The sequence below is a fragment of the Macrobrachium rosenbergii genome, chromosome 27 (assembly GCF_040412425.1).
Source record: "Macrobrachium rosenbergii isolate ZJJX-2024 chromosome 27, ASM4041242v1, whole genome shotgun sequence".
In the NCBI taxonomy this organism is placed as follows: domain Eukaryota; kingdom Metazoa; phylum Arthropoda; class Malacostraca; order Decapoda; family Palaemonidae; genus Macrobrachium; species Macrobrachium rosenbergii.
In genome coordinates, this window is record NC_089767.1 from 18,577,009 (window position 1) to 18,584,508 (window position 7,500).

Sequence of the window (7,500 nt, forward strand, 5' to 3'; positions counted from 1 at the left end):
CGTTAACATCCGTGACTGCGTGTTTTAGATGTCTAAAGAACGTGTGAGCAGATCTTGATGAAACTTGGTAGAATTTCAGTTGGGGATCCCCTGGAAATTGCTACCTGTTGCCGAAATCGACTCCAAGTTGCTTATTTGTTGCAACGAATACCATCATTCACACTATAACAAGTAAAAAATGCGCCGAAGTTTCTCCGGCGCAATCGATTTTTCTGTACATCGTATAATCAAGGCCACCGAAAATAGATCTGTCTTTCGATGGTCTCGGTATAATGCTGTATGACCCTCGGGCAATGAAACTTTAACCATGTCCTATATCGTTGCCAGACGCACGATTATGGCTAAATTCAGCCTTAGATAAAATAAAAACTACTGAGGCTAGAGGGCTCCAATTTGGTATGTTTGATGATTGGAGGGTGGATGATCAATATAGCAATTTACAGCCCTCTAGCCTCGGTAGTTTTTAAGATCTGAGGGCGGACAGAAAAAGCGAAGACGGACAGACACAGCTGGCACAATAGTTTTCTCTTCAGAAAGCTAAAAAGACACGGACCTCTGCCATTTTCAGTGCTTCATTGACTACGTGTTTTTGCTATTTGCTTTCACATTAATGAAATCATAACGGTAATGGCCTAATAATTAAGTTTACCAAGCATGTACAGTATGTAAAGGTCAAGAGTCACGGCAACAGGCAAAATCTCAAAGATTGTTATTAGTCATGCATTAACAGAACTAACTGGTATTAGCAGAGTGACATCCCAATGATAAACATTTGAATGCACACGAGGTGACCGAATGATCAGTCATCGCCAAGATCAAACGAATTACTTTTTCTTATTTTCACCGGGAGGCAAATACCTGAGATGTATGCTGGTATTGCACCAGCCCCGGTTTTATTTGCCATGCTCCTAGGTTAGGTGGTTAAGTTAGGTTAGGGGATTAGTTTAGGTTGTGTTAGGTTAGGTGGTTAAGTTAGGTTGGGTTAGGGGATTAGTTTAGGTTGGGTTAGGTTAGGTGGTTAAGTTAGGTTAGGTTAGGTTGGGTTAGTTAGGTGGTTTAGGTTAGGTTAGTTTGTTTGGTTTGGCTAGATTGCTCGATTGGGGAAATTTGGGTGTGGAAAACATAATGAAATTATTTTCAAGAAAATTCTATGGTTAGTTTTTAAGATATGGCGTCCCGCTTTTTTTCAGGGAAAAGTCCCGGTACTCGGTTACGTCTCGGGAAAATGCCACCGGGAGGCGTCGCAATTTTTGAAGGAGCTATGCTCTTTAACGAGTGACCTTGATTTCTACGTTCTTTTATGGCAAGAGTTCCTATAGTTCTGGCCGTAGGTTAGTTAGTTATAAATGATTTGTTTAACCAGACCTCTGAACTCTTTTAGGTTCTTCTCGGGCTGGGAAAAGAATGGGGAAAGAGGTAGTTAACTAAATGAATAAATAAATAAATAAATAAAAAGGGGGGGGGACTTAAATCTGAATAGAGAAAAGGAACAAAGAAAAAAAGTCATAGTTTTCAATTCGCTTGGTTCTTGAAATAGAGGGTTGTAGGTATTTGAAAGAATATTTAAGTTTAGGATATTTCACCGATTTCGATACGATTATATATCTTACAAAGTTCCTTAGCCTTCTCGTAAACATGACATGGATTTTTCAAAACCAAAAATAGTCACGACAGCCTATGCAGTTTTCATGCATATAGCATGTAAATTAACTCATATTTAGCTTCAAGTTAATTATGCCAAATTATTTCAGGTTTCCTTAATAGCGTTTAAAAGCCGTTTAATACAAACTCGGGCGCAGACACACACACACACACACACACATATATATATATATATATATATATATATATATATATATATATATATATATATATATATGTGTGTGTGTGTGTGTGTGTGTGTGTGTGTGTGTTGTGTGTGTGTTTATATGTGTGTACGATATTCATTTTAAAGTAATATAAAAAAGTTTTTTTTTATTTAATAAAAGCCTAAAGCAAATACAAACATTAGAATTGTTTCACAGTAACCCTTCTCAGCACCTTCCACTAGATCATTAAAATCACCAATATTCATGATACCGTTTCTTTGCTTTGCGAAATACATGGAATGAATGTGTTCCAAGAATTCATATCACACCATATCAGTGCCTACTTTATCTAATTATGCTGTGATTTTTTGTAGTATATTTCTTTGGCTCCAACTATTTGTTTTCAGTGATTTGAGCGCTAATATATAATTCGTTTCTCAATGTTTGGGGTGAATATAATATTTAAATCTGTAATAAAATTTTCATCTAAGCTGTATATCAATAAAAATAGAATATAACGAATTCCTCACAAATGCTGAAAATTCTCTCTCTCTCTCTCTCTCTCTCTCTCTCTCTCTCTCTCTCTCTCTCTCTCTCTCTCTCTCTCACGAAACTCTGTACCTGAGTCGAGCAAAAAAAATACGACTTGTAAGTCTGCATGAAAAAGTGTGCGTACATAAACAAGCTTTCCGTTTTTAAAGAGAGTACTTTTATTATTATTTTTTTTTAATTCATTTCTGCTTGAATTCTTCCCAGAGGAGCGAGGGTGTTTCCAGGCATTTCTCCCATTGTGACAGAAAACAAAAGAACTTCTTTCATCAGCGTCTTTAGGTCTTTGAAACCCATCCTCGGCCTTTGTTTCTAACTTGATAACCAAAAAGAAAAAGCGTATAAATAAGAATATGAAGAATACGCCTCTCCCCTATCTCTACTCTTTGTTTTTCTCGGCGTTCACTTCATACCTCGGGGTATGCTGACGGTGAGCACGTGACGGTGAGTATGGGTCTCTCTCTCTCTCTCTCTCTCTCTCTCTCTCTCTCCTGTACTTTGTCCCCATTCATTCCTTGTTCTGTGGTGGTTTGTGCATCACGAGAGCCGAGCTGGCAATGGAAATTGCTTCCGTTGTGTTCTCTGGCAGGTGGAATCCCACAGAGTCACCGTGTGGGACGTCTTGTGGGAGGTGGAGAATTTCATCAATCTTTTTAATCCTTGGGTTTCTTTTTTTTTTTTTGTCTCCTTTTAAGAAATTAAGGAAGTTTTTTAACTTGTAATGTAATTCACTTCGAATTCAGGCATGTAATTATGTAGGAGTAAACGAAACAATAAAGTAAATATACAAGATGAAGTCGCATTTTTAAGATATATATATATATATATATATATATATATATATATATATATATATATATATATATATATATATATATATATATATGTGTGTGTGTGTGTGTGTGTGTGTGTGTGTGTGTATGTATGTATGTTTGTATGATGTATACATAACAGCTGAAGTCACAGGAAAAGCTTGAAAGGAAACGGCAGAGTGCCAGGTACTTTCGTATAATTAACACATGTTTGGGGCACAAAGATGAGTTAAATCACGTGCTTATTTTTGTGATTTATTAGTATATATATACATATATATACAGGTACTAGTTAATAAAGTTGAAGATTCTTCTAGAAGGCTGGCTTTAGGGTCGATATTAGATAACTGCTTAGATACTAATAATATTCGTACGTTTAATTAAGGTGGATTCTGTCATTTAGCCTTCAATCAACATGTGTTCTTAAAATTAATGCGTTAAAAGACTCCATTCAACACAGTAGTCCAAATTATTGATATGAGTGAACACAGCAGAATTTTTATGTTCATGTCTTATAAAAAACTAATGCTTAATTATCCACTGCGAAAGGGTTTCCTTGTAAATTCTACATAAGATTTATCACTGTCGATGTAGGAGATTTTCACTTACACCAATGTCTTTGGGATTTGTTTTATGTAAAACATAAATACCGGTTAGTAGTACTGGGACATGTCTCAGATTTTGGAGATATTTAGGGCAACTAATCCTCAATTTACAGACTTTTATGGTCTTCCAGAAGATGATATACCTTTCAGACCAGCAGTTCCACGTGCGGCACTGTCCTTCACGAAATTTCAAAGGGGACATTAGGCCCTCTCTCTTGGTTCTTAGGCTTGTTTTCTGTCTCCGAAATAGTATATTCCGAAAACGTTTGCTTAAATTTAAAGAGGCACAAATAGCCATACAGAACGTTAACTATTTAATTTAGAGTTAAACGTACTGCTGATTAAACTTGTTTTGAGGTAGGTAAAGCAGCTAAGTTTGTTAATGCTCTGTCAGTGTCTGTAATAAAAAAAAACCACTTAATAAATTTTTCCTAATAATAACTTGAACAATTTTATTCAAGAATACAGATTTTGATCTTAACACAGTAATTCAATTCCCTTTTGTTATAATAGATTAAAGGCTGTCGTAATATAGTAATGCAATTTCCTTTTTTTTATAATAGATTAAAGGCTATCTTAATACAATAAAACAATTCCCATTTGTTATAATAGATTAAAGGCTGTCTTAATATAATAATGCAATTCCCTTTTGTTATAACAGATTAAAGGCTGTCTTAATACAATAATGCAATTCCCTTATGTTATAACAGATTAAAGGCTGTCTTAATATAATAATGCAGTTTCCTTTTGTTATAACAGATTAAAGGCTGTCTTAATAGAATAATGCAATTCCCTTTTGTTATAACAGATTAAAGGGCTGTCATAATACAATAATGCAATTCCCTTTTGTTATAACAGATTAAAGGGCTGTCTTAATATAATAATACAACTCCCTTTTGTTATAATAGGTCAAAGGGCTATCTTAATAGAATAATGCAATTCCCTTTTGTTGTAATAGAATAAAGACTATCTTAATAGAATAATGCAATTCTCTTTTGTCATAATAGATTAAAGGCTATCTTAATACAGTAATGCAATTCCCTTTTGTTATAATAGTTTAAAGGGCTATCTTAATACAATAATGCAAGTCCCTTTTGTTATAATAGATTAAAGGGCTATCTTAATAGAATAATGCAATTCCCTTTTGTTGTAATAGAATAAAGACTATATAATAGAATAATGCAATTCCCTTTTGTTGTAATAGAGTAAAGGCTATCTTAATACAACAATGCAATTCCATTTTGTTGTAATAAATTAAAGGCTGTCTTAATACAATAATGCAATTCCTTTTTGTTATAATAGATTAAAGGCTGTCTTAATACAATAATGCAATTCCCTTTTATTATAATAGATTAAAGGGCTGTCTTAATACAGTAATGCAAGTCCCTTTTGTTATAATAGATTAAAGGGCTACCTTACTAGAATAATGCAATTCCCTTTTGTTGTAATAGAATAAAGACTGTCCTAATAGAATAATGCAATTCCCTTTTGTTATAATAGATTAAAGGCTACCTTAATCCAATAATGAAGTTCCTTCTTGTTATAATAGATTGAAGTCAGATTTAACAAGAAAGAGTACTGCGTATAAGCCACATTAGCCAACAGCGAAAAAAAAAAGCTCAACGCTGAACATCAAGGAGAAATTAGAATTAGTTAATGAGTGTGATGACAAATCATACGTTATTCAACGTTCGTTCATTAAGTAACATGCTTTTGACTTGCAGATACTCTCATGTATATTAAAACTTTTTTTTTTCAAACTGTGGCACGAACAGGCCATCGTGTATTCTTTCAGATAGATTAAATTTTGTTTTTTCCAGTCTCTCATAATTAGGCAAAAATATTACTTCCATAAATGGGTTGATAATGACACCAAAATTCAGTGGACTAAAATGTTTATCAGCTATCGTTTATATGTTTAATCATAACCCATTACAGTATTACATACTCATTTTGAGTTTTCTGTAAAAGAAAGCTATTGTGCCGGCTTTGTCTGTCTGTCCGCGCTTTATTCTGTCCGCACTTTTTCTGTCCGCACTTTTTCTGTCCACCCTCAGAACTTAAAAACTACAAGGGCTAGACGGCTGCAAATTGGTATGTTGATCATTCACCCTCCAGCCATCAGACATACCAAATTGCAGCCATCTAGCCTCAGTAGTTTTTATTTTATTCAAGGTTAAAATTAGTCATAATTGTGCTTTGGCAACGATATAGGCCAGGCCATCACCAGGCCGTGGTTAATGTTTCATGGGTCGCGGCTCATACAGCATTATACCGAGACCACCGAAAGGTAGATGTATTTTCGGTGATCTTGATTATACGCCGTAGTGGCTGTACAGAAAACTCGATCGCGCCGAAGTCGGCGCATTTTTTTACTTGTTGTATGATATACATCGTTTATATCCGCAGTGGTTCAGATGGATTTCACAGAAAAGAGGCTGCGATATTGAAGAGACGGTATTAACAGTCGATGCGGTACTTCGGGGCAAGAATTACGATAGCGATTTCTTAGTCTTTTTAATTTGTAACTGAATATTTTTCTATTGTTTAGATTGCGATAGGCTTTAAATCTTCGATAAGCCGAATTCAGGGAATTTCACCAAATAATACGATTTCATTTAACTTTCGTCCGACTTTATTGATGCTCTAATTTTTAGGCCGTTGCGTAAAATAAATAATTTAAGAACTGTACGACTTTTATTATATATATATATATATATATATATATATATATATATATATATATATATATATATATATATATTATATATATATATGTATATATATATACTGTATATATATATATTTTTTTTTCTTTGTGATTTTGATATAGTGTTAAGATTTACAAAAATGCATTTTCGTATACACTTGAATAAAAAAAAAGGAAAATAACTGCTAAAATTCGGGATTAATTTTCTCTTTGTCTTCACACACGTATACATTCATACATACACACACACACAAATATATATATATATATATATATATATATATATATATATATATATATATATATATATATATATATATATATATATATATATATATATATATATATATATATATATATACAGCTGAACGCAGTGTTGTTGCCGATGATTGTAAGTTGCCGATATTCAGTGCAAACGACATAACCCATCAGTAACAAGTGCAGAGGCCCTAGGTAGTGCTCCACTTTTTTTTGTCAGTTTGTTAATAGTCTTTTAAATCCTTGTGTTAGTATAAGGTACTCTATTAAGCTATACTCTTGACTGGCAGGTAATATCCCATATCTAGGGTGAATGGAAATCTATCAGTTCGACTGAATCCCCAACAATATCTGGAATATACTGTTGTGATACCTTCCGAGGTAGTTTGAATCATGAGCTATGTAAGTTCATCTATTGTAGTCTAAACACTGGCTCCTCAAAGTTCCGGGTGGCTGACAGATTTCAAGGTCGCGCTCAGTCACCACCCACAAATTTCAAGGTCTCACCCAGTTACCACCCACAAATTTCAAGGTCGCACCCAGTCACCACCCACAAATTTCAAGGTTGCGCCTAGTCATCACCCACAAATTTCAAGGTCTTGCTCGGGCATCACCCACAAATTTCAAGGTCGTGCCTGGGCATCACCCACAAATTTCAAGGTGGCACCCAGTCACCACCCACAAATTTCAAGGTCGCTCCTAGTCATCACCCACAAATTTCAAGGTCTTGCTCAGGCATCACCCACAAATTTCAAGGT